Consider the following 24,399-nt stretch of genomic DNA (forward strand, 5'->3'; position numbering starts at 1 on the left):
ACATACATATACAGACATATAAATACAAAGCTAAAATATACACACAAATGCATGTACACATATGTATACGCAATCTAGCTCGCATGCAAAATCACTGTATCCATATAGACTATAAGCTAAATTCATGGATGGGGAAGGGGCGTTCTTATTTACAACGTAAAGCTAAAGACATGAGTAAAGGGAGGGGGGAGGGGGAGTAAAGTTACAGGGCTCTATACAAGTAACGAATAGGGAGAGAAAAAAAAAATGGACCAATCAAACAAGTCCATTTTTAAAGGTTTAGCGTTTATACTAGTCTTGATAGAATTGACATATCGGTTCTATTCTATTCTAGCAAAAACTGTCCGATGAACGGGAACGTGAAACTCAGAGTAACAGGTTTTGTTGAATTTTCTGCTGTTTTAAATAAAGCATATTACTCTACCACTGGTATTTGAGTACTCTTTTTTCCACCTTGTTTCAAATTTATGTGTTTACTCCGGTATATATATATATATATATGATGGGCTTCTTTCAGTTTCCAGTTACTAAATTTACTCTGAAGGCTTTAGTCAACCATAGGTTAAAGTAGAACACACTCATGCAGTGGGATTGATCCCCAAACCATGAAGTTGGGAAACAAACTACTTATCCACACTGCTGTATCTGCACCTATGTTGATGATATTGATGATGGTGATGGTGATGACGATGACAACATAGTTTTTCTCATGTAAAAATTAATTTTCATTTCACCTCAGTAAATTTAACTCTGTTTAATTGAGAAACAACAACCAAAAAAACGCCCCTTTAAAAAGTACTTATTAGTATCTAATTTACATGAGGTAAACTGACCAGAGGCTATTGAGATTCCTCTTCCAACAAATGTGCAGTCAGATGTACACAAATTTGCACACAATACCTTGAAGTGAACACACAAAGAATCTCTCTCTCTCTCTCTTTCTCTCTCTGTCTTTCTGTCTTTCTCTCTCTCTCTCTCTCTCTCTCACACACACACACACATGTGCATGCATGCACGAACATAACAATTCTAATAAATTCAAACACCCACATGAAGATGTATAAACATGGTGATGATAATGATGATGATGGTGGTGATAGTGGAAACAACAGTGATGTCGGTAAAGATGCATTATCATTGTCATCTTCGTGGTCATCATCGTCATCATCAACTTCAACATCATTACTACTTTATGTCTGCTTTCCATGTTTTCATGGGTCAGATGGCACATTGCTGCACATCTGATTGCGTTGAAGGAGGTCTTGCTCACAAGTTGTATTCTTACCATGGATATTTATGACTGAATGTCCTTCCTGATACCCATCACTTTACAGTAAACTGTGTGCATTGTTTTCTCATGGCACCAGCACTAGGGAGGTTGTCATGTCTTCGATAAGATTAAAGAGGATTTCTTGACCCTATATTTAACAGGGTAGGTTGGGTGCATTTTACCACTAGAAGATAAATGGTAAGGATATACAATTAGTGTCAATACCAAATGGCTTGGGAGGGAGCATAATAGATAGAATGTGTTGGATATATGTGTATCTGGTGAAGACCGTTAAGAAAATGTCTCCAGATGGGTTAGATAGCAAGGATGATGATGAAAAGTTGGAAGTGTGAAGTGAAACCTGTAACTGCTGGTTATCAGTCATAATGCTCCCACTGTCTACAATGATCTGTTGTGGAGAATAATTCTGTAATATTTTGGGTACGGCCCTTTAATTTTTAATAAAGTTTTCTGTTTGTTAGGTGGCTGTTTTGGGCAGGTTATTGAAAGGGTTAGATTGCTTGAGGTCAGAGATGAGTGGGAGTTAGTGAGATGTGAAATTAGTGTGTTTTGAAGTAAGTGTAGTTTAGTGAGGTATAAGGTGAGTTAGTTGAATAGAAGTTAGTGAGATATGAGGTGAGTGGGGTTTAGGTAAATATGAGGTGTGTGGAGGTCAGTGAAATATAAGGTGAATGGAGGTTAGTGAAATGTGTGGTGAGTGGAGGTTAGTGAGGTTAGTGAAGTAGGAAGTGAGTGGAGGTTAGTGAAGTAGGAAATGAGTGGAGGGTAGTGAAGTATGGAGTGGAGATTTGTGAAGTATGAAGTGAGTGGAAGTTAGTGAAGTATGAGGTGAGTGGAGGTTAGTGAATTATGAGGTGAGTGGAGGTTAGTGAATTATGAGGTGAGTGGAGGTTAGTGAATTATGAGGTGAGTGGAGGTTAGTGAAGTATGAGGTGAGTGGAAGTTGGTGAAATATGGAGTGCAGGTTAGGACAATATGAGGTGAGTGAAGATGCATTCGTAGCTGAGTGGGGGTGGCTTACATTAGGAGATTAATGGAGGTGACTTACATTAGGTAAGTGGATATTAGTGATGTATTAGGTGAGTGTGGGGATGGTTGTGTGAGATGATATAGTTGGACTGTGTTTGGGTGAGTGGAGGCTTGTGAGTGAGGAACTGAGTGAGAGATGTTTGAAGTTAGAAATGAATTGAGTGGCACTGAGTTTAGTTTGGAGGTGAAAATGAGGTGCACTCACCTCTGTGTTCTCTAATTATCTACCTGTCTATTTACCTCCTGATATGTGTGTATGGATATATGTATCTGCTAGTCTGGGGATGCATGCATACATACAAACATACATACAGCTCTATGGATGTGTGTGTGTGTATGTATTCATACATATATGTATACATAACTATGTATGTATACATAACTACTATATATATATATATATATATATATATATATATGCACACACACAATTATATACATATATATGTGTATGTACACAATTGTATATGTATATATATAAATATATATGTGTGTGTGTATACATAGATATGTATGTGTGTATATATATATATATATTATATATATATATATTATATATATATATATATATACACTGATACACACATGTATACCAGATATGTGTATTTATGTGTTTCTATATGTCTGTCTCCATTGATTTCTTTCTCTCCTTACACCTACTCTATTCTCTTTCTCTCTCTCTCTCCAACCTTTATCTCCCTCCCTCCTCTCCATCCTCTTCTTCCTCTCCCTCTCTTTCCCACTTCTCCCCACTTTCATATATCCGATATTGGGCAGTCTTCCCTCTTCCAGGATGTTTCATTTTCAGCTGTTGTCATGGCAACACAGATAGCCATAGCCTCGATGAAGGAAAGATCGAAAGAGTGATCAAATGAATGAGCAAAAGAACAAAAATGGTTTGAGGGTGGGTGTGTTGGAAAGGAATGAGAGAGAGGAATGAATGAAAACCAGAATGAAATGAATGAATGAAAGTAAGAAGAATGGAGAGAGAGAATAGAGGATTGAAAATATACAGAGAACAATAAATGAAATAGAGGTAAAAAATGAAAGAATGGTAAAAAAAAGAAAAAAACTGAAGAATGAAATAATGAAAGAATTGGGGAATGAAACAATGAAGGAAGATTTGGGGATTTAAATAAGGAAGGAGGAAGAATTGAGGATTGAAAGGATGAAGAAAGAATACTTGAGGAGTGGAAAAATGAAGGAAGATGGATTGAGGAATGGAAGATTGAAAGAGGAAGAATTGTGGAATGAAATAATGGATAAGAATTTAAAAATAAAAGGATAAAATTGAGGAATGAAAGAATGAAGGAGGATGTATTGATGAATAGAAAAATGAGAGCAAATATTAAGGTGGGAAAGAATAGAGAGGGAAGAATTGAGGAATCAAAGAATGAATGAGTAAGAATTGAGGGCTGAAAGAATGAGAAAGAATTGAGGAATGAAAGAGTGAATGAGCAAGACTTGAGGAATCAAAGAGTGAATGAGCAAGACTTAAGGAATGAAAGAGTGAATGAGCGAGAATTGAGGAATGAAAGAATGATTGAGCAAGAATTGAGGAATGAAAGAATGATTGAGCAAGAATTGAGGAATGAAAGAATGAATGAGCAAGAATTGAGGAATGAAAGAATGAATGAGCATGAATTGAGGAATGAAAGAATGAATGAACAAAATTGAGGAATGAAAGAATGAATGAGCAAAATTGAGGAATGAAAGAAGGAATGAGCAAGAATTGAGGAATGAAAGAATGATTGAGCAAGAATTGAGGAATGAAAGAATGAATGAGCAAGAATTGAGGAGTGAAAGAATGAATGAACAAAATTGAGGAATGAATGAAAAAAAGAATTTAGGAATGGTAAGAATTGTGGAAAGGAAATAAATGTAGAATGATTTTTAGCTCTAGTCACAGAATGATGAGAAGAGAAATTTGATTTTGATGGGATTTGAGCTCAGAACATCTGTGTCTGTCACCCCTCCCAGTATCTGATGTTGAAGAGGAGATAAGTACTCCAAAATGCATGCATCCATCAGTCTGGCTAAGGAGAACTTTGAACTGACTTATTGTGTTTACACCTATTTGTCTACAGCAAGAAAATTTATTTCCATGACAAAATTAAATGACTTTCCTACAGGAAAGTCTTAAGTAATTTTTGAACTGGTAATAAATTTATGTAATAACACTTGTTTCTAACAAGCACAAGGCCTGTAATTTGTAGGGACTAACTAATTACTAAAGAGCCCAGTAATTGTCTGGTACTTTATTTACAGGACGAGGAGTAAAATTGTACTCTGACTTAAAGAATCAGAGTAAATACCGCAAAGTGTAATACTTGAAGCTTGCACTATTCTACTCATCCACTGCTCTAAATATTGTCACTACTAGTACTTATGAGTCTTAACATAGCAGGTGTGGCTGGGTGGTAGGAAGCTTGCTCCCAACCTCATGGTTCTGGGTTCAGTCTACTGTGAGGCACATGAGCAAGTGTCTTCTTCTATAGCCTTGGCTAACCAAGGCCTTATGAGTGGATTTTGCAGACAGAAACTGAAAGAAGCTTGGCATGTATATATATATATATCAGTGGTTTTCAACCAGGGTTCTGCGGAACCTTAGGGTTCTGCGGAACCTTAGGGTTCTGTGGAACCTTAGGGTTCTGCCAGTACAGTCCAGAGGTTCTGCAAGAAGTTACAAACCTGCTAAAATCGGCAGTAATTTTTAATTCTCCTGTGCAGATATGTGTGCATAAGACTATTAAATTATTGCACAGGGGTTCCTCGAGCCAGTGGAATGTTTCCTTGGGGTTCCGCTCCAGCAAAAATGTTGAAAAGCACTGATATATGTATATGTTTGTGTGTATGTGTTTGTCCCTTACTTGATAACTAGTGTTGGTGTGTTTACGTATCCATAACTTTGCAGTTTGGTAAGTGAGACTGATAGAATTAGTACTTAGCTTAGCAAAAGAATAAGTACTGAATTTAGTGCCCCAGCATGGTTGCAGTCTAATGACTGAAACAAGTAAAAGATAAATAGATACAAGGCCTGAAGTTTCAGGCAAAAGGACATGTTGATAAATGAACCTTTGTATTTGGTCGGTACTATTCTACCCATCCACTGCTCTAAATATTGTCACTAATACTACTTATGAGTTTTAACATCAGGCGTGGCTGGGTGTTAGGAAGCTTGCAGCCAACCTCATGGTTCTGGGTTCAATCTGCTGTGAGGCTCATGAGCAAGTGTCTTCTTCTATAGCCTTGGCTAACCAAAAGTGGACAAAAATGCCACTAAGTATCTTGTCTAGTTTGCTAACAATTCTGCCAGCTTACTGCCTTAATAATAATAATAACAACAACAACAACAACAATCACCATCATCATCATCATTTAACGTCCATTGTTCATGCTGGCATAGATTGGTATGCTGGACGGCTGCACCAGGCTCCAGTCTGATTTGGCATGGTTTTCTATGGCTGGATGCCTTTCTTAATGCCAACCACTCTGAGTGTGTAATTGGTGCTTTTACATGCTATTTGCGTGACACCACTATCTGCCACAACTGCAATTTTGCTCGGTTTGATAGGTCTTCTTCTCAAGCACGATGAAGACCCAATGATAATAATAAAGATAATAATAATAATGCTTTCTACTATAGACACAAGGACTGGGGAATAATCAGTTACAATGCTCAACTGGTAAGCTTTTTGTCTGGTGTGCTAATGGTTCTGTCAGCCCACTGCTTTATTATTATTATTATTAGTAGTAGTAGTAGTCCTTTCCAGGAACAAGGCCTGGAATTTATGGAATGGAAACTAGTTGATAACATTGATCCTAGTATTTGACTGGTACTTATTTCATTGACCCCGAAAGGATGAAAGGCAAGGTTGACCTTGGCAGAATTTGAATAATGTGCCATCAACACATAGAAAGACTGTCATGCCCTTAGACCAGTAGTTCTCAACCATTTTTTGCCTTTAGACTCCTTTGATTCCTCTTTTATTCAGGTAGACCCTCCTAGCCATTCAATGCTTAAAAAGGAATTGTATACTCTTTTTTACTCTTTTACTTGTTTCAGTCATTTGACTGTGGCCATGCTGGAGCACCGCCTTTTAGTCGAGCAAATCGACCCCAGGACTTCATCATCATCATCATTTAACATCCGCTTTCCATGCTAGCATGGGTTGGACGGTTCAACTGGAGTCTGGGGAGCCCGAAGGCTGCACCAGTCCAGTCAGATCTGGCAGTGTTTCTACAGCTGGATGCCCTTATTCTTTGTAAACCTAGTACTTATTCTATCGGTCTCTTTTACCGAACCGCTAAGTTACGGGGATGTAAACACACCAGCATCAGTTGTCAAGCGATGTTGGGGGGACAAGCACAGACACACAAACATACACACACACACACACACACATATATATATAACATATATAACATGGGCTTCTTTCAGTTTCTGCCTACCAAATCCACTCACAAGGCTAAAAAAAATTATTAAAATATTTTAAGTATTGTAGAATCATAACCAATTTATTGCACGTAAATTTTAACGCCAAAATCTTATATGTGATCCCCCCCCACCAGGGTCAAATGGACTCCATTTGAGAACCCCCTGCCTTAGACAGACTAAAGAGTTTTCTTGACTCAGCATTGTCTTTGCTTGTTCACTGACCAATTTACAGAGTGGACTGAGTGTATTTTATCATAGCACCATAACTTACAGAAGCTGTCATACCTTCAGCCAGATGAAAGAGGCCTCTAAACCATATGATGTTGGCAGGCTGTAGCTGTGTGGTTAAGATGTTTGTTTCCCAACCACCAAGTTTTGAGTTCATCCTACTACATGTCAACATGGATAAGTGTCGTTTACTGGGTTGACGAAAGCCTTGTGAGTGGATTTGAAAGAAGGCCCATCATCATCATTATCATCATGATTTAACATGTTTTCTCTGCTGGCATGGGTTGGATGGTTTGGTTAGGGTAGGCAAGTTGGGGAGATGCACCAGGTTCCAGTTGTGTGGTTTTTGGCTTGGTTTCTAATGCTAACCACTTTACAGAGTGTACTCAGTACTTTTTATGTGGCACCAGCACAGGTGCTTTTTACATGTCACTGGCATCAGCACTGATGTGTTTGTATGTACCTATTGTTTAGGCATAACATGATGGTTGTAAATAAACATCATCATCATGCAAGAGGGCATTTTTGCTTTTAGTCTTTCATGAAAAAATTGTACAGATACAGGAAAATATTACCTTGTCTGGAAACAGGTGTGGGTTGGTGACTGGAAGAGCATTAAGCTGTAGAATATCCCCCACAATAAATTCTATGTAACCCATGTGTGCATGTAGTTATGTGTGTGTATGTGTAAATACATATGATTATGTATGCATCTTTCTGCATGTATTTGTGTGAGTGTGTGTATATATGTAGTTATGTGATGAATGGATGTGTATGTATGTATATGTGTGTGTGTATGTGTGTATTGTGTGTATTTGTCAGTAACTGAACAGTATAGTGGTGGTAAGGGGGTGATTTTGTTTAGCCCTAGGCCCCTTATCAGCCAACAGACCTGTGATGAAAAGCATTTCAGCTGTGACCATTCTGACATTGTTTATCTAGAACTACATTATCCAATGTGTCTTTCTTTGTTTAAAACTCTAAGGAGATTTTGTAGCTATATCTGAGATCCCCTTTGGTCATGAATGACCGTGGGATTGCACCTAGAAAGTTACCCTCCTAGGCACAAGTCCAGGCAAGGTTGTTTAGGGAAGACCTGCAGTCGCCCATGCATACAAGCATCCCCTCTCCACACCACCGATATTATCCAAAGGAAAGGCAAAGGCTGATACAGCTTGGCACCAGTGGCGTTGCAACTCATTTCTACAGCTGAGTGAACTGGAAGAACATGAAATAAAGTGTCTTGCTCAAGAGCACAACATGCAGCCTGGTAAAAGAATCGAACTCACAACCTCACGATCGTAAGCTAGTTGCTCTAACCACAGGTCAACATTGAATTAGCAGACATCTGACTGAAGGCGTTCTAGCCATGACCATCCCATCATTTTGTATATCTAATACAGTTTTCTGATATAATGTGTGCTTCCTAATTTGGAACAAAAGGACATGATTTGAGGAAGATTTGGCTGCTATTTCTAGCATGTCAAACCCTGTGTAGAAGTTTCTCATGATGGGAATTGTAATAGAAGTGACAAAAGAGCTGGTTGTTCTTCAGCCCTTGGTCAGCTTTGTTTGAGCAGATTTATGATCTACGAGGTGGTATCAAAAAGTTCCTGTACTAGTTATGGTTAATAAAAAATAACTTATTCATCTAAGTTTTATCATCATCTCCTTCGAAACAGTCACCTTGCACAGCAATACACCCGTCCCAGCGTTCCTGCCACTTTTGGAATCTGGCCTGGATGTCATTTTCTGCAAGCAAGTTGAGGACCATTGTCATCTCGACAATGGTGTTAAAACAGTAACTTTTGAACTGCATTTTCATCTTGGGGAAGAGACGGTGCTCCACAGGTGCTAAATCTGGCAAATAGGGGTGGGTGTCGAAGTGATACCATGTTGTTTTTGGCGAGTGCTGAGAGCTCAGTAACAGGGTGCATTGTTGTCGTGAAGAATCCAATTCTTCACACTCCACAGATATGGTCACTTTCACTGAATGTCCTCCCTCAAATGCTTCAAAGCATCGTTGACTGTCCTCCAACGATCCTCATGCACAAGCCGATGAACTTTCTCCCCACTTCCAGGGATGATACTCATCGTCTTCCACATTTGAAGCATCTGTGCCTCTTAAAACATTGCGTACAACCCACTGCCTTGTTGCCATAAGCTTGCCGAAGCATGCTCAATGTTTCTGTAACAGTCTTCTCAAGTTTAACGCAAAATTTCACCTTGGATCTTGGTTCCAACTTGCTGCCCATGACAAAAATTGCAGACTGCAGCATACACCGCATCACAAAAACACAAATTTCACAACTTGCGAAGTAATCACACTGATGTCATTTGGCACACTGCCTCATGAAGGCCACTGCTAGCTCTCACTGCACATGCAACCACGTACTGCCTTCTGTTGGCGTGCTACAGAACTAGTCTGAGAACTTTGTAAAGCTCTCTACCACTTTGTAAAGCTTTCTACCACCTTGTAAAGCTCTCTAGCCATGACTATCCAGCCTGCTATTCAAGCATAGAGTATCCTGGATGCTGTTATCCAAAATGTTTTTAAAGATGGCCGGGTGTAATTTGAGGGAGATTTCTTGTGGGTTGTGTGACCATGCGTAAAGTTTTTGTCATTGCCTCACAGCAGCTGTGATGGCAGTGTAGGTGGTGGTGGCAGTGGTAAAGTTTGAGGTCAAGATTGTTGCAGTGATGGTAGTAGTGGAGGCAGGGATATTTTTGGTGGAAGTAGAGGTGATGGTGTTCAAGTTAGAGATGTTAACAGTGGTGGTAGTGGTGGTGGTCATCAAGGTAGAGATGTGATGGTTGTGTTGGTGGTGGTGGTAGTGATTGAGGTATAGATGTTGATGGCGGGAGAAATAATAGTGGTAGTGGTGGTGGTCTTGTCGATGGTTACCTCAGCATGCTGTGCACAGTTGCATCGCTGTTTCCTTAGCCTGTTTCCCCACCCCACCCCATCCACTATGTACTTCCTGCCTCTCTCCCCTGCACATTTTGCACCCACCTAATCGGTTTCTCTGTTGCAATTGTTGCACTGTCTCCAACAGATGTCTGTGGCACATGAATGCTGCTTTGACAACTCAGCAACACCACCACCACCAATCACCTCATTCATTGCCACTGCCACCACCATCTCCACTTTTGCCACCATCACTGTCGCCGCCAGCACCACCACCTCCACCTTTGACACTATCACTACCATTACCACCACCAACCACCTCCTCCATCACTGCTATCGCTGCTGTCAACACTATTGCCGCCACCATTGCCACCACCACCACCACTACCATTATCACTGCCATCATCACCATCATCACCATTACAAAAACCACCACTACCACCACCACCACCATCACCATCACAACTGTCACCAGCATTACCACCATTGCCACTACCACCTCCTCCATCACCACTATTGACACCATTGCCACCACCACCACCACCACCACCACCACTACCATTATCGCTGCCATCACCACCATCATCACCATCACAAAAACCACCACTACCACCACCATCACCATCACAACTGTCACCAGCATTACCACCATTGCCACTACCACCTCCTCCACCACCACTATCGCCACCACCATCACTATTGCTGCCGTCCACCATCATCACCATTGCAAAAACCACCACATGGCTCTCATTACCACCGCCAACACCACCACCACCATCATCCCCACCACAGCTGCTACCACTGTCACTGTTGCCACCATTATCCAATCGTAGGAACTCCCCTTCCTCTCCCGTCACCACTCCTATGCTAACCTGATTAACACTACCTGCCTGCCTACAAACCCCTTTTCTTTAATTTCTTTTTAAATGCCTCTCTCTTTCTCTCTCTCTCTCTCTTGCTCTCTCTCTCTCTCTCTCTCTTTCTCTCTGGTGTGTGTATGTGTATCTCTAGTGTGTGTCTCTCTTGTGCGTAGTGTGTTTTGTGTGTGTGTATGTATCTTTTCCTTCTGTGTGTGTGTATGCATTTGCATGTGCATGTGTGTTTCTCTCCTGAGTGAGTGAGTGAGTGTATGTGTGTGCGTGCATGTGTTTCCCCCTTCTCCCCTTTTTCTCGTATATCTGTGTATGTATGTATGTGTGTGTCTTTACAACTGTCTGATATTCTTCAGCCGATAATTGGTGCCATTAAAGTACATTTTACAGATATAGTACATTATGCAGTAAATTTTACAGATACAAAAAAAAAAAAAAATCCACAGCTTTTGCCTCTGACGGTGAAACAGAGACCTTTGATATAAATGCAGGAATTCTTCAATGTGATACTGTAGTGCATTTCCTTTTTGGCAATGTCTTTGAGTATCAGTGGATACAGTTAATAGTAAAGATTTTTTACTCTGAAACAATGCTTATGCTGTGCATTCATAAAACCAATACAAATTTCACAGACAATCATGCCCTACTTCCTTATTCCTTATGGAAGCACAAGATCTAACAATGTCCTTCAAGACATCAGCAAACCAAGTAGGGTTTTAGCTAAATGACATTATTTACACCTGATGGATATTTGTCCTCATCTTGTTTGTTGTAAACACAACATTTCGGCTGATATACCCTCCAGCCTTCATCAGGAGTCTTGGGGAAATTTCGAACCTGGGTTCTCATTCCTAAGGTATTTTTCGATGTTATTATTATTATTATTATTATCATCATCATTATTATTATATTATTATTATTGTTCAGGTCACTGCCTGGAATCGAATTCGGAATCTTGGGGTTAGTAGCCGGCGCTCTTAACCACTATGCCATTTGCCCATAGTGGTTAAGAGCGTGGGCTACTAACCCCAAGATTCCGAGTTCGATTCCAGGCAGTGACCTGAACAATAATAATGATAATAATAACATTCAAAAATACCTTAGGAATGAGAACCCAGGTTTGAAATTTCCCCAAGACACCTGATGAAGGCTGGAGGGTATATCAGCCGAAATTTTGTGTTAACAACAAACAAGATGAGGGCAAATATCTGTCAAATGTAAATAATGTAAATATAGTATTAGTGATGTAATTTTTGTCTGGTGCTCCACCAGTTCTGTCACTCACTGCTCTTTTTGATATTAACATCATGCTCCCAGTACACCCTGTAAAGTGGTTGACAATAGGCTGGGCATCCAGCTGTAGAAACCAAGTCAAATGACACGTGTAAGCACCAGTCTGAGGAGCATTAGCTCCCAATTACAGCTGACACTGTCCAACCCATGCCAACATGGCAGGCAGACATACGATGATGATGACGATGCTTTCTAAATTTAGGAAGGGGTGACACATTCTAAGGGAACAAATATTTTATTAAATTGTATCCTCCATCTCTGTTACTCCTATCTGCCACCCGCATGATGATAACAATAGGGAGTGTAACATTTCAGTCATATTGCAACCATTTATATCGAACATGTGATATTTCATATAGTAAGGGTCAGTATTATCCATTTATTTTATCGCTGCCACCATTTTAATCTCTTTTTCACTTCCACTCCGACCACTCTCATCTTATTCTTTTCTGGCCCCTTCTCTCACATGTTTAAATCCTTCTTCTCCTAGCATAAGTCTGCCTCCCCCTCTACTGTAGCTCCAGTCACTGAAAGGGGATATTAATTTTGCATGCTGCATGGCAACCTCATTAGTGCTGGGGCCATACAAAAAGTAGTAGCATGCACTAGTACTTGCTGTAAAATGGCTGGCATCAGCAAGGGCAGTCTAGGTATAGAAACCATGCCAAAGCTAAGGCAGCGAGCTGGCAGAAACATTAGCACGCTGGGCGAAATGCTTAGCGGTATTTCGTCTGCTGTTATGTTCTGAGTTCAAATTCTGCCGAGGTGGACTTTGCCTTTCATCCTTTTGGGGTCGATAAATTAAGTACCAGTTACGTAGTGGGCTCGATGTAATTGACTTAATCCCTTTGTCTGTCCTTGTTTGTCCCCTCTGTGTGTAGCCCCTTGTGGGTAGTAAAGAAATAGGTATTTCGTCTGCCGTTATGTTCTGAGTTCAAATTCTGCTGTGGTCGACTTTGCCTTTCATCCTTTCGGGGTCAATAAATTAAGTACCAGTTACGCAGTGGGGTCGATGTATCGACTTAATCCCTATGTCTGTCCTTGTTTGTCCCCTCTATGTTTAGCCCCTTGTGGGCAATAAAGAAATAAGAAACGTTAGCATGCCGGGCGAAATGCTTTAGCAGTATTTCGTCTGCCGTTATGTTCTAAGTTCAAATTCCGCTGAGGTCGACTTTGCCTTTCATCCTTTCGGGGTCGATAAATTAAGTACCAGTTACGCAGTGGGGTCGATGTAATCGACTTAATCCCTTTGTCTGTCCTTGTTTGTCCCCTCTATGTTTAGCCCCTCGTGGGCAATAAAGAAATAAGAAACCCTGCCAAAGCAGACATTGGTGTACAACGCTATCTTCAGGACCCGTCAGATCCTGTTAAACCCTCTAACCCATGCCAGCATGGAACATGGACATAAAAATAATGCTGATGATTTACTCTCTAAATGCCGATGTAGCTAGGAAACGTGTCTTATTACTAGTTATTTAAATTTGCTTTGCAATCTTCGATTATTGACATCATATTCATGTAGGATTATCTCTTGGGATTTAATTGTAGCAATAAATCGATCTGTGTATCAGCATTATTTTTTCTTTTTTTTTAGTTGTCTTTTGTCTTTTTTGTTTTTCTTTTCTCTCCCCCATTATCTTCTTTTTCTATAGGTTGTTTGTGTGTTGTGGTTTTCCAGTATTGTAGTTTTGAACTTTGTAATAAATTATCTGGCTACAAGATGTCAACATAGGTTAAGTATTAAAGCATTAGATTTCTGATCAGGGGAAAATCCTCTCTGATAATCGAACTTTATCTCTGATATTTATACAAGTTTGTCTATAATACTGGAATGTATTATACATGTGGTTAACAAGCTCACTTTGCAATCTTGTGGTTTTGGGTTCAGTCCTACTACGCTGCATTTCTGTCAAATGTCTTCAACTATTGCACCAGGCTGACCAGTGCTTTTGTGAGTGAAGTTGGTCAGTGGAAACTGTGTGAAAGCTTGTCATATATGTGTGTGTGTGTGGTTGTGTGCTTGTGTTTGCCTTCCCCCATTCACTTGACAACTGGTATTGGTTTGTTTATGTCCCTGTAACTTAGTGGTTCAGCACAGGTGACTAAACACTTCAAGCTGGTGCCCCAGCATGGCCACAGTCCAACAACTGAACAAGTAGAAGATAAAAGATAATGTGATCACTCATTTATCTCTGCTATAGCAAGAAACATGTTCTGTTCTGGCTGCTCCTTCAGCCATATTCTAACCCCTCATCCCTTTGCATACCCCTTTCTTGTGGGTAGGCAGGCCATGGCCTTACGAGCTGCTTAGTGACCTCACTAGTGCTGGTGATATGAAGAAAAAAAAACACTCAGTATGCTCTGTAAAGTGTTAGGAAGGACATCAAGTTGTGGAAGCCATTCCAAGATGGACAGTGGAGCACGATGCAATCTTTTGATCTGTTTGGATCCTGTCAAATCATTCAACGCATGCCAATATGGAACAAGGATGTTAAATGCTGACAAGAGAGGCTTCAAGTTGCAAACAACATAGCCATGTAGTTCTAGGTGCAGTGACTGCAATAAGTATGAAGACATTGGGATAATGTAGTTTTATGTACACTGTCATCATCATCATCATCATCATCTTAATGTTCTCCTATCTTGCCCTTCCCATCACACCTCACAGCACTTCACATAAAGTAACCACTCTATTTTGTTTCCTCCCATTCAATAGAGAGGTGCTTTGGCCTTGCAAGTTACAAGGTGCCTCACTAAATTGCTGGTGCCATGAAAAATGGCTCTCAGTACATTCTGTCAAGTGGTTGGCATTAAAAGGACATCAAGTCATAAAAGTCATGCCAAAACTGAGACACTGGAGTAACATGTGGCCCTCCAGCCTGTTGGATTCTGTGAAAACATCCAAACCCCTGCAAGCATCGAAAGTGGCTGGATCAGGCAGACTTTGCTGGAGGTAGATTTTCTATGTTCGGATGCTTTTCCTGTACCCAACACTCACCTGTTTCCAAGCTCTAAAAAAAATGATAAGCATGCTCTTGATTAAGCTGCAGTTCTGTGGTACTGCTTTTGAAGTGTCTGTGCCACTTGAAACATTGCGTACAACCATTGCTTCATTGCCGTAAGCTTGCTCAATGTCTCTGTAGCAGACATCCTAAGATTAACACAAAATTTCACCCAACTTCCTGCTCACGACAAAAATGAAACTACAGCACACGCTTGACCATACAAACACAAATTTCACAACTTGCAAGGTACACGCAGTGATGTCATTTGGTACATTGCCTCATGAAGGTCACTGCTAGCCCTCACTGCGCATGCAACCATATGCTGTTGGCAAGCTACAGAACTAGTCTGGGAAGTTTTTGCTACCACCTCGTCTACTGTGTATTGACAAATAGAGGCAGAAACTGAAAGAAGCCGGCCGAATATATTTGTGTATGTGTGTTTGTTTGTGTCTCTTGTCACGTGATGATTGTAAATGAATGTCATCCTCCTAATGAGCTATGTTGTTTATTTGTAATCTTCTGTGAAAGCATGCCTGACTGTGTGAAAGTCTTCTCATGCCTGGAAACGTGTGAGGGTTAGTAACAGGAGCATCTGGACATAGAAAATCTGTCTCAATGAACTGTGTTTGTACCATGCAAAGCATGGAAAAGTGGACATTAAAACGTTGTTGATGATAAATTTCATATATATGTATACACACACACAAAGCATGTCTCTCTTTCTCTCTGTCCCTGGACTAATCTGTTCAGTGCATCTACTGCTTGATTATAAAGGCTAAGATAATTAGGTTTATCTGCATTCTGTTTAATTCTACACATCCTGATCATCATCATCATCACTGTTGTTGTTATGCTACTTATAAATTATAATTAGAGTTGTTCTTACTGTTGTTGATAATGTTGTTATTACTGCTGCTTATGTTGTTTTTGTTTCTTCAATAATAATAATAATAATAATAATAATATAACGATATGTGCATCTCTGATCACGAGCAGAAGTAGTGGGGGAGCATCACAGCCATGTGTTGAAAAGGATTCTTTGGAGTTTGATTAATTCACCTCTGGAAACATGGGTGTTTCGTTCAACGTCCTTAAACAACCCTTATTCAGGGACCTTTTGGGCGGTATGGGTTACTCGACCAGAAGAAAATTCTAACTGGGTCCCACCTGCAAGATCATGTGCTGTTTATCTTGATATGAGATCACCATGTCGTGCACATATGGTTGTGATGCATGTGCCTAGTGTACCCTTATCAGACGGGTAGTCATGGGCTTTGTATATTTTACCCCAGTGTCACTTTGATGGCATGCACTGCTCTCTCATTCAATAATAATAATAATAATAATAATGCTGTTGTTGTTACTGCTGCTTATTCTGTTTCTGTTGTTACTTGCCATATTATCAGCATGATTGTGAAAGTGGCCAGTTGGCTGAGTGGTCATAGCATTGGATAGGTTTTGCTCTGCCATAACCAATCTGGTTCCCTGCATCCTGAGTTCAAATCCTGCCGAGGTTAACTTTGCCTTCCTTCTGACTGGGGTTGAGGCTATTTGGTGGGTGTCGGTCGTTAGTTCGTTAATGTAGCTTCCCCTTCAAATTTTTAGATATAGGACTCATCGAAACACTTCTGCTCTATCTTTCCTCCTCCTGCTCCCCTCCCCCCTCTTCCACTTTCTCCTCCCCCTTCATCCAACTCCTCTTTCTCCTCCTTCATTCACCTCTTTCTCCTCTTCATCCACCTCTTTCTCTTCATCCACCTCTTTCTCCTCTTCATCCACCTCTTTCTCTTCATCCACCTCTTTCTCTTCATCCACCTCTTTCTCCTCTTCATCCACCTCTTTCTCCTCTTCATCCACCTCTTCCTTTTCATCCACCTCTTTCTCCTCTTCATCCACCTCTTTCTCCTCTTCATCCACCTCTTTCTCCTCTTCATCCACCTCTTTCTCCTCTTCATCCATCTCTTTCTCCTCTTCATCCACCTCTTTCTCCTCTTCATCCACCTCTTTCTCCTCTTCATCCACCTCTTTCTCCTCTTCATCCACCTCTTTCTCCTCTTCATCCATCTCTTTCTCCTCTTCATCCTCCTCTTTCTCCTCTTCATCCACCTCTTTCTCCTCTTCATCCACCTCCTCTTCCTCCATCATCATTGATCTCATTGTTGTCATCCTTATCATCACCCTCTTCTCCTTTTTACACACCCCTCCCCCTCCACTTTTGATTTCTCCTTTCTCCAATTCCTTCCACTTTCACTGTCCTTGATCTCTCTCTCTCTCTCTCCCCTATAATTTCTCTCACAGATTTCTCTTCTCCTTTCCATCATCGTCATCGTCACTTATTCCTCCTGCTCTTCACTTTCTTCTCTATCTAATTTCCCCTTTCTCTCAACTACTCTTTCTCTCTCTTCTTACTCCTCCCACAAATTTCTCGTTCTTTTGCTCATGCAGTGTTTGAGAAAAGCCTTTGCCCCTCCCCCTCCCTAATACCATTTTCTTCTCCACTTCATACACCTCTCTATCTGCTCCCTTCTCTTACCTCTCTCTTTCTTATCATCTCTAAACTTCTACTCTTACCTCTCATTTCTCCTCCACTCTTTCTTCCTCTCACTTCTACCAACTTTCTCTCTCTCTCTCACACTTTATTCTTTCCTTTCTTCTCCTCTTACATCTCTCCCTTCTATCAATTCTCTATCAGTCCCCTGTGTGTGTGTCTCTCTCTCTCTCTTTCTCTTATCAGTTCTCCCTTTCTCTCTCAATCATCTTTCTTCTACTCTTACCGTTACCGTTTCTCCCCTCTACACTCTCTCTCTCCTCCCTGCAGCTGTTTCAAATCTTCCTTTTCTTCTACTCTTACCTTTACTCTCTCCTTATTTCTTCTACTCTCACCTCTCCCACTCTCTCTCTCTGCCTCTAGCTCTTTTATACCTTTCTCTCTCTCTCTTCTACTCTTACCTTCTCTATTTCCACCCCCACCTTTTGTCTATCTCTCTTTTGGTCTTTCTTCTCTTCTTTTTCTCCTCCTTACTCTCCGACTCTCCTGTCTTTAGATATATATATCTAATTGATTAGTTGTAGTCCTAAATGTCTGGAACATTGTCTTTAACATGGCCATTGATCACCATTATTGAATTTCCCCATACTGATTGGTACTCTGTCACATGCTTAGAAATGGGAGAGACATATTTGCATAACTGATCCTTACACATCAACTTTATAAAGGGCTTGGTATTGCTGCATATCCTACCCCTGCACCCAAGATTAACTTACAAGGGGAAGGGTGTAGATGATATAACTGAACCATGCACAATGGATTTGTAAGTGGAGGAGTCTTGATGTCATAACTGACACTTGCTCTTATCTGATTTATAAAGGTAGAGATACGATTGCATAACTAACTCTTGCACCCTAGATTTATAATGAAGATATGATTATACATCTTCCTCCTGCACACCAAATTTATAAGAGGCGGGTCATCATCATCATCATCATCATTTAACATCTGCTTTCCATGCTAGAATGGGTTGGATGATTTGACTGACATCTGGCAAACCAGATGGCTGCACCAGACTCCAATCTGATCTGGCAGAGTTTTTACAGCTGGATGCCCTTCCTAAAGCCAACCTCTCTGAGAGTGTAGTGGGTGCTTTTACGTGTCACTGGCACAGGGGCCAGTCAGGTGGCCACGCTGAAATGGTGTTTTTTATGTGCCACCTGCACAGGAGCCAGTCCAGCGGCACTGGCAACAACCTCGCTCAAAAGTTTTTTCACGTGTCACCAGCACAAGTGCTAGTAAGGTGACGCAATAGTTGATATAACTAATCCCTGCACAAATTTTAAAGGGACGGGTGTAATTTCAACATCTGCACACCTGATTTATAAGAGAAGGATTCAGTTGATATAACTGACCTCCTATACATCATTTAAAGGGGAAAGAAAATGATGATGATGGTGATGATGATGATGGTTGCTATGATTTCAGAGCAACCACTTCTACTAATTAAATTGCCTGGTTAAGAGCTTTTGAGTGAATTTATTTCTCAACCTTTTGAATGGATTTATTCCATGTAAGCCCTTACTGCTAGCCATGTATTGCTAACCATGTACAAAGACTTCTTTCTCTGCCAGCTTGCTTGTAACCCTATATTATCTCTTATGCACCCATACCTTAAACTGGATACACTGTATTGAATTCTTACCTTCTCCTTTTCTGTACACTAAGCATGACCATTTCTCAAGTAGAAGTAGAGTCCTGTCTTCTAACTCTCTAACTATTGTCTTAGCTAGATTAACTTTAACCTTTAGCACACTGCATTTTCTCTAGAATTGTTTCCCCTGCCACTGCCCTGTTACTACAGGGGAGAAAACTCATATGGTGACATGATGTGCTTCAGGTTAAGGTCTCTTGATTCAAGGCTTTGGTTCTCTTCATTCCTACTCTCCTTCTCTCTTCTCTTCACTCCTACCCACCTTCTCCTTCCCCCTCCATCGTCACCCCTCCCTTGTAAGCCCACCCACCCCTACACATTCCAACCCCACCCTATCCCTTACACTCACTCCCACATACCCCACCCTCTGCCTACCCACGTACACCACCTCTACCCCACCCCACCTTTGCTTTCCCCATTCTCACCTCCCCCACCTCCCAACACCATCACACCACACCACTACACCATACCACACAACACATCACATCACCACGTACACAACAGCACTGACCACTTCCCAGCCCCACATTTTTACACCTACACATACACACATCAAGGTCACCAGCCCTCTTCCACACGCACATACAAACTCTCTTATACTCACGTTTTGGGTTCACCACTATTTTATTATCTCCCCTTCTTCCTAGCTCTCTTGTGTGACCCTTCTGTCCAGCATTCACCATGATAAATTGCTAGCCACTACACATTCTTTATTTTCTCTCCTTGTTTCTTTCTGTGGATGTGCGTAGGCTTGAAACATTAAAGACTTTCTGACTTCCTGAGCATTATATCAATACATCTGTTTGTTGTCTACACCACCTGTCTTTGTCTTTTGTTTTTTTTTTTGTTAATTCTCCCCTTATCGTTTAGCATCCGCTTTCCATGCTAATATATATATGTATATATGCGAAGGGCTTCTTTCAGTTTCTGTCTACCAAATCCACTCACAAGGATTTGGTTGGCTTGAGGCTATAGTAGAAGACACTTGTCCAAGGTGCCATACAATGGGACTGAACCTGGCACCATGTGGTTAGTAAGCAAGCTACCTACCACACAGCTAATGTAAATTTATATCACGGACTCCACAATGTATCTGGGTTTCTGTGGCTGATATGTATTTATATTTTTTTAGATTTCAATTATTTCTGTGGGAGGTTTCGGAACGTAACACCCACGATTACTGGGTGTATGTAATCGAGGGATTACTGTATGTATGATTACTGTATGTATGTAATTGAGGGATTACTGTATGTATATATATATGAGTGCACGTATATATGCATATGTACACCAAATTTACTCATATGGCTTTTTAATTGACCTGAGGTTATATTAGGAGACACTTATTCAAGCTGCTGTATTTTGGGACTGAACCTGGAACTGTATGGTTGGTAAGTGGACTTCTTAACCACACAGCCATGCCTGCACCTATTTTCCGTAATGAGATGCCTTCTACAAGATCCTTTTATGCCACCTCCCTCTGTATATAGGACAATGTAAATATTTCTGATGAGCTGGTAATGACATGTGAAACTGATTGATTTGTTCTGTATTCTGTTCTGCAGAGAGACAGAAGGTTCAGTCACTATGGTTCAGTCATAAGGTTGTTTTTCTTTTTTTTTTGTTATATATTTGTACTGCATGTCCAAATATCTGTTGCAACATTCAAAGCAAATCTAGAGTTTTCAAATAATCAGACCATTTTCCTTTGTTGCTTCCTTCTGCAGTAAGACGTGTGTCAAGGTCTTTTGTCCCCTCCTCCCTCCTCTGCCACTATTCTTGGTGGCACTACAGAGAGTTCATGGGGCAGGGGTGGAGCTGGGTTTGCCCTTCCATCTCTGGTGAAACCATAAGAAGAAAGAAAAAGGTCACACTGTTTTCTTAACAATGCTCGGTGCAGAGTTAAAGGAAGTGTCATCGAGTTACCATGGTTACAGATGTGACACAGCAACTTTGAGAGAGAGAGAGAGAGAGAGAGTGAGCTTCCGACTGAGAAACTAAAGAATGGTTGTAGGTTAAACTGAAAGATCCTGCGAATTCTTGTTTGTTTCCTGTCATGAACATGGTACTGTTGTTTGGCAACGAAATGCTAAGACACCTATACTCTCATAGATATGTACATGGACTTACTCACAAATACATATACACGTACACATTTTCCTCTCACACATACATACACACACACACACACACACGTAAGTACATGCTTGTGTACACATGCACATAAAGTTTATATGTGCAAACATTTTATGCTTACATTCCTACGTATGAAATGATGTGGGTGTGTGTTATATGTCAACAAAACACACACACACACACCAGACACATGTAATGTATGTATATACATGTATTGCACTACACATATACTACACACACAAACATGCATATACATATATACATGCATGTGTTCATGTGTTATGCACAACTGATTATGTGTGCTTGTGTATGTGTGTGTGAGAATATGCATACACATATATATGCACACACACACACACACACACACACACATATTTATGTATATGTCATCATCATCATCATCGTTTAACATCCACTTTCCATGCTAGCATGGGTTGTATGTGTAAACATATGTGTAGTGTTTATATGTGTATATATGTATGTGATTGCATTTATGTGTGTATGTGTGTATATATGCATGAATGTGCATGTGTCTATATGTGTGTGTGTGTGTGTGTGTGTGCATATATATGAAGGGAGAGAGAATGAGAAAGTGAAATAATTTGACATGCGTATATATGTGCATGTATGGCTATGTATGTATATATATATTTATTTATGTATGTATGTATGTATCTGTTATGTTTGACAGTTCAGCTTCCTCATAAATGAATGTGTACATCTATGTTACTGCATGCACAGTCATATCTATGTGTATGTGACTAAAATATGTATGTATGTGTATAAACATATAGCCATAACTACATGAAGGTGTGCGTGTGCATGCACACACACACACACACATACACACACACACACTCTCTCTCTCTCTCTCTCATACACACCTCTTGAAGTAATGTTTCCCCACTTCCATCAACAGAACCCTTGTATCTACTTCAAATTTGATTATTATTGTAACTACATACATGGATGTGTGTTTGTATATGTATGTATATGTGTGTATCTGTATCTGTGTATATATGTATTTGTGTAGATTTATATATACATATGTATGTGTGCATGTATTGCATTAAACTGCATACAATTGTGGGACTCTGGTTCGAGAGTTCTCAAGTCTTCTCTGATCTGGGGTAGAAGCCTCGTGTCAGGACCCCAGTTAGGGGTTCACTAGAATATATGATGGCCATCCATCTGAGCCTGGAGATGCAGAAATACTCTTGATTGGTGTCAGGATGCACAGTAAAACCATATAGGAGAGGGTCACTGATGTAAAACCCATGTCTTAATGTGATCACTGGTTATCTTGCTTTGACCTCTCACTAGATACTTATTATGGAGACACAGTGATATTTGTGTTGTACAAGTATTTATCCCTGTAATCTGTCCTCTTTCTTGTTAACCCTCTCTTCCTTGGTAACCATGTACCTCTTCTACAGTAAGTCATGTTTCTGTCTCTCTGCCACATTCTATCCTTTCATCATTTGACACAAGATGGCCTCCTCCAACGCCCCCTCCCCTCTCAAAGATTCCATGTCTTACAAGTTGGTTGGCAACCCTGCCAGTGGTGGTACCCCTCAAAAAGCATCCAGTCCACACTGTAAAGTGGTTGGCATTTAGAAGGGCATCCAACTATAAAAACCATGACAAAACTGACCTCACCTGTGCTGGTGTTATGAAACAAAGCACTCAGTCCCCTCTGCAGAGTAGTTGGTTTTAAGGAAGGGCATCCAGCTGTAAAAACCACATCAAAACAGATGGAGAAGTCTGGTGCAGTCTTCTGCCTGGCCAGCTCCTGTCAAATTGTCCAACCCATTCCAGCATGGAAGGTGGATGTTAAATGATGATGGTAATGATGTATCCAGTGGTTCTCAACTGGGGGTCTACATAAGATTTTGCTGCTAAACTATATGTACAATAAATTACTTATACTTCAATGATAACAAAATATTTTAACAATTTTGTTTTATACAATTCCTAATAATATTTAATTTTAAAAAATATAATAGGAATTTTTTTAAACATTGGATGGCTATGGGCGTCCATCTGAGTAAAATAGGGACCAAAGGGTCTATAAGTAAAAAGTGGTCGAGAAACACTGCTATAATCCAATGACACACGGATGACCCTTTATGGTGACCTCAGTTGTATCTCCGTCTACTGAAAGGGTGCCTATGTGCACAAACCTAACCAGATCTGCAGTGGGACTGAATAGTTGCCAGAGAGGTCATGGAGGGCAAGTCTGAAATGGCATTATTAATGAAGCACAAGGAGATAGCAATCTTCTATGAGGATGGGGCAATCACCATGTGTATATATGTAGGTATGCATGTCATGTATTAATTGTGTATATATTCATTTTTATTTGTGTATATATGTATGTATGTATGCATATATATACTTATTTGTATTTGTGTATATATATATATGTATGTAATGTTTGTAATGTATGCATGTGTATATTTGTGTATATGTGTATATATTTGTATTTGGGTACATATGTATGTGTGTGTGCATGTATATATACATGTAGTGTTTCTAATGAGGGCATGTATGTATGTATGTATGTGTGTATGTGTGTGTGTGTATGTTTATACAGTCATATTAGTTTATGGGGGACAGATTTCCTCACAGTCTCCTCCTGCCAAATTCCACTTTATTGATATTGCTCAACTTCACTCCACAGCAGAAGATAATTGCTCAAGGTACCCTGCAGTGGAACTGAACCCATGACTACAAATTTGCAATGTCTTATACAGATGGTTTTATATGTTCTTTTATTAGAAGCCAAAACTTACCTTTTCATAATATATGTGTTGAGCTTTGCCCACCCATAATTTTCAAACACACACTCATGTGCACAAATATGAATATATATAAGGTGTACTGTTTCCAAAAGTCAGTACCATGTTGTATTGCGTTATTTCTACAGATATTGTGTAGAACTTACAGGCCAGCACTAATTTTTGTTACATTTCGTATTGATGCACATGAGTGTGT

General features: G+C 40.2%; 1 protein-coding gene across 1 annotated transcript in view; it reads left to right on the forward strand.

Moving 5' to 3' along the window:
• Positions 1-24,399, forward strand: part of LOC115213906 (arginine--tRNA ligase, cytoplasmic) — a 242,583-nt gene that overhangs the window by 66,864 nt on the left and 151,320 nt on the right. The window lies entirely within an intron of this gene.

The sequence above is a fragment of the Octopus sinensis genome, linkage group LG7, assembly GCF_006345805.1.
Source record: "Octopus sinensis linkage group LG7, ASM634580v1, whole genome shotgun sequence".
In the NCBI taxonomy this organism is placed as follows: Eukaryota; Metazoa; Mollusca; class Cephalopoda; order Octopoda; family Octopodidae; genus Octopus; species Octopus sinensis.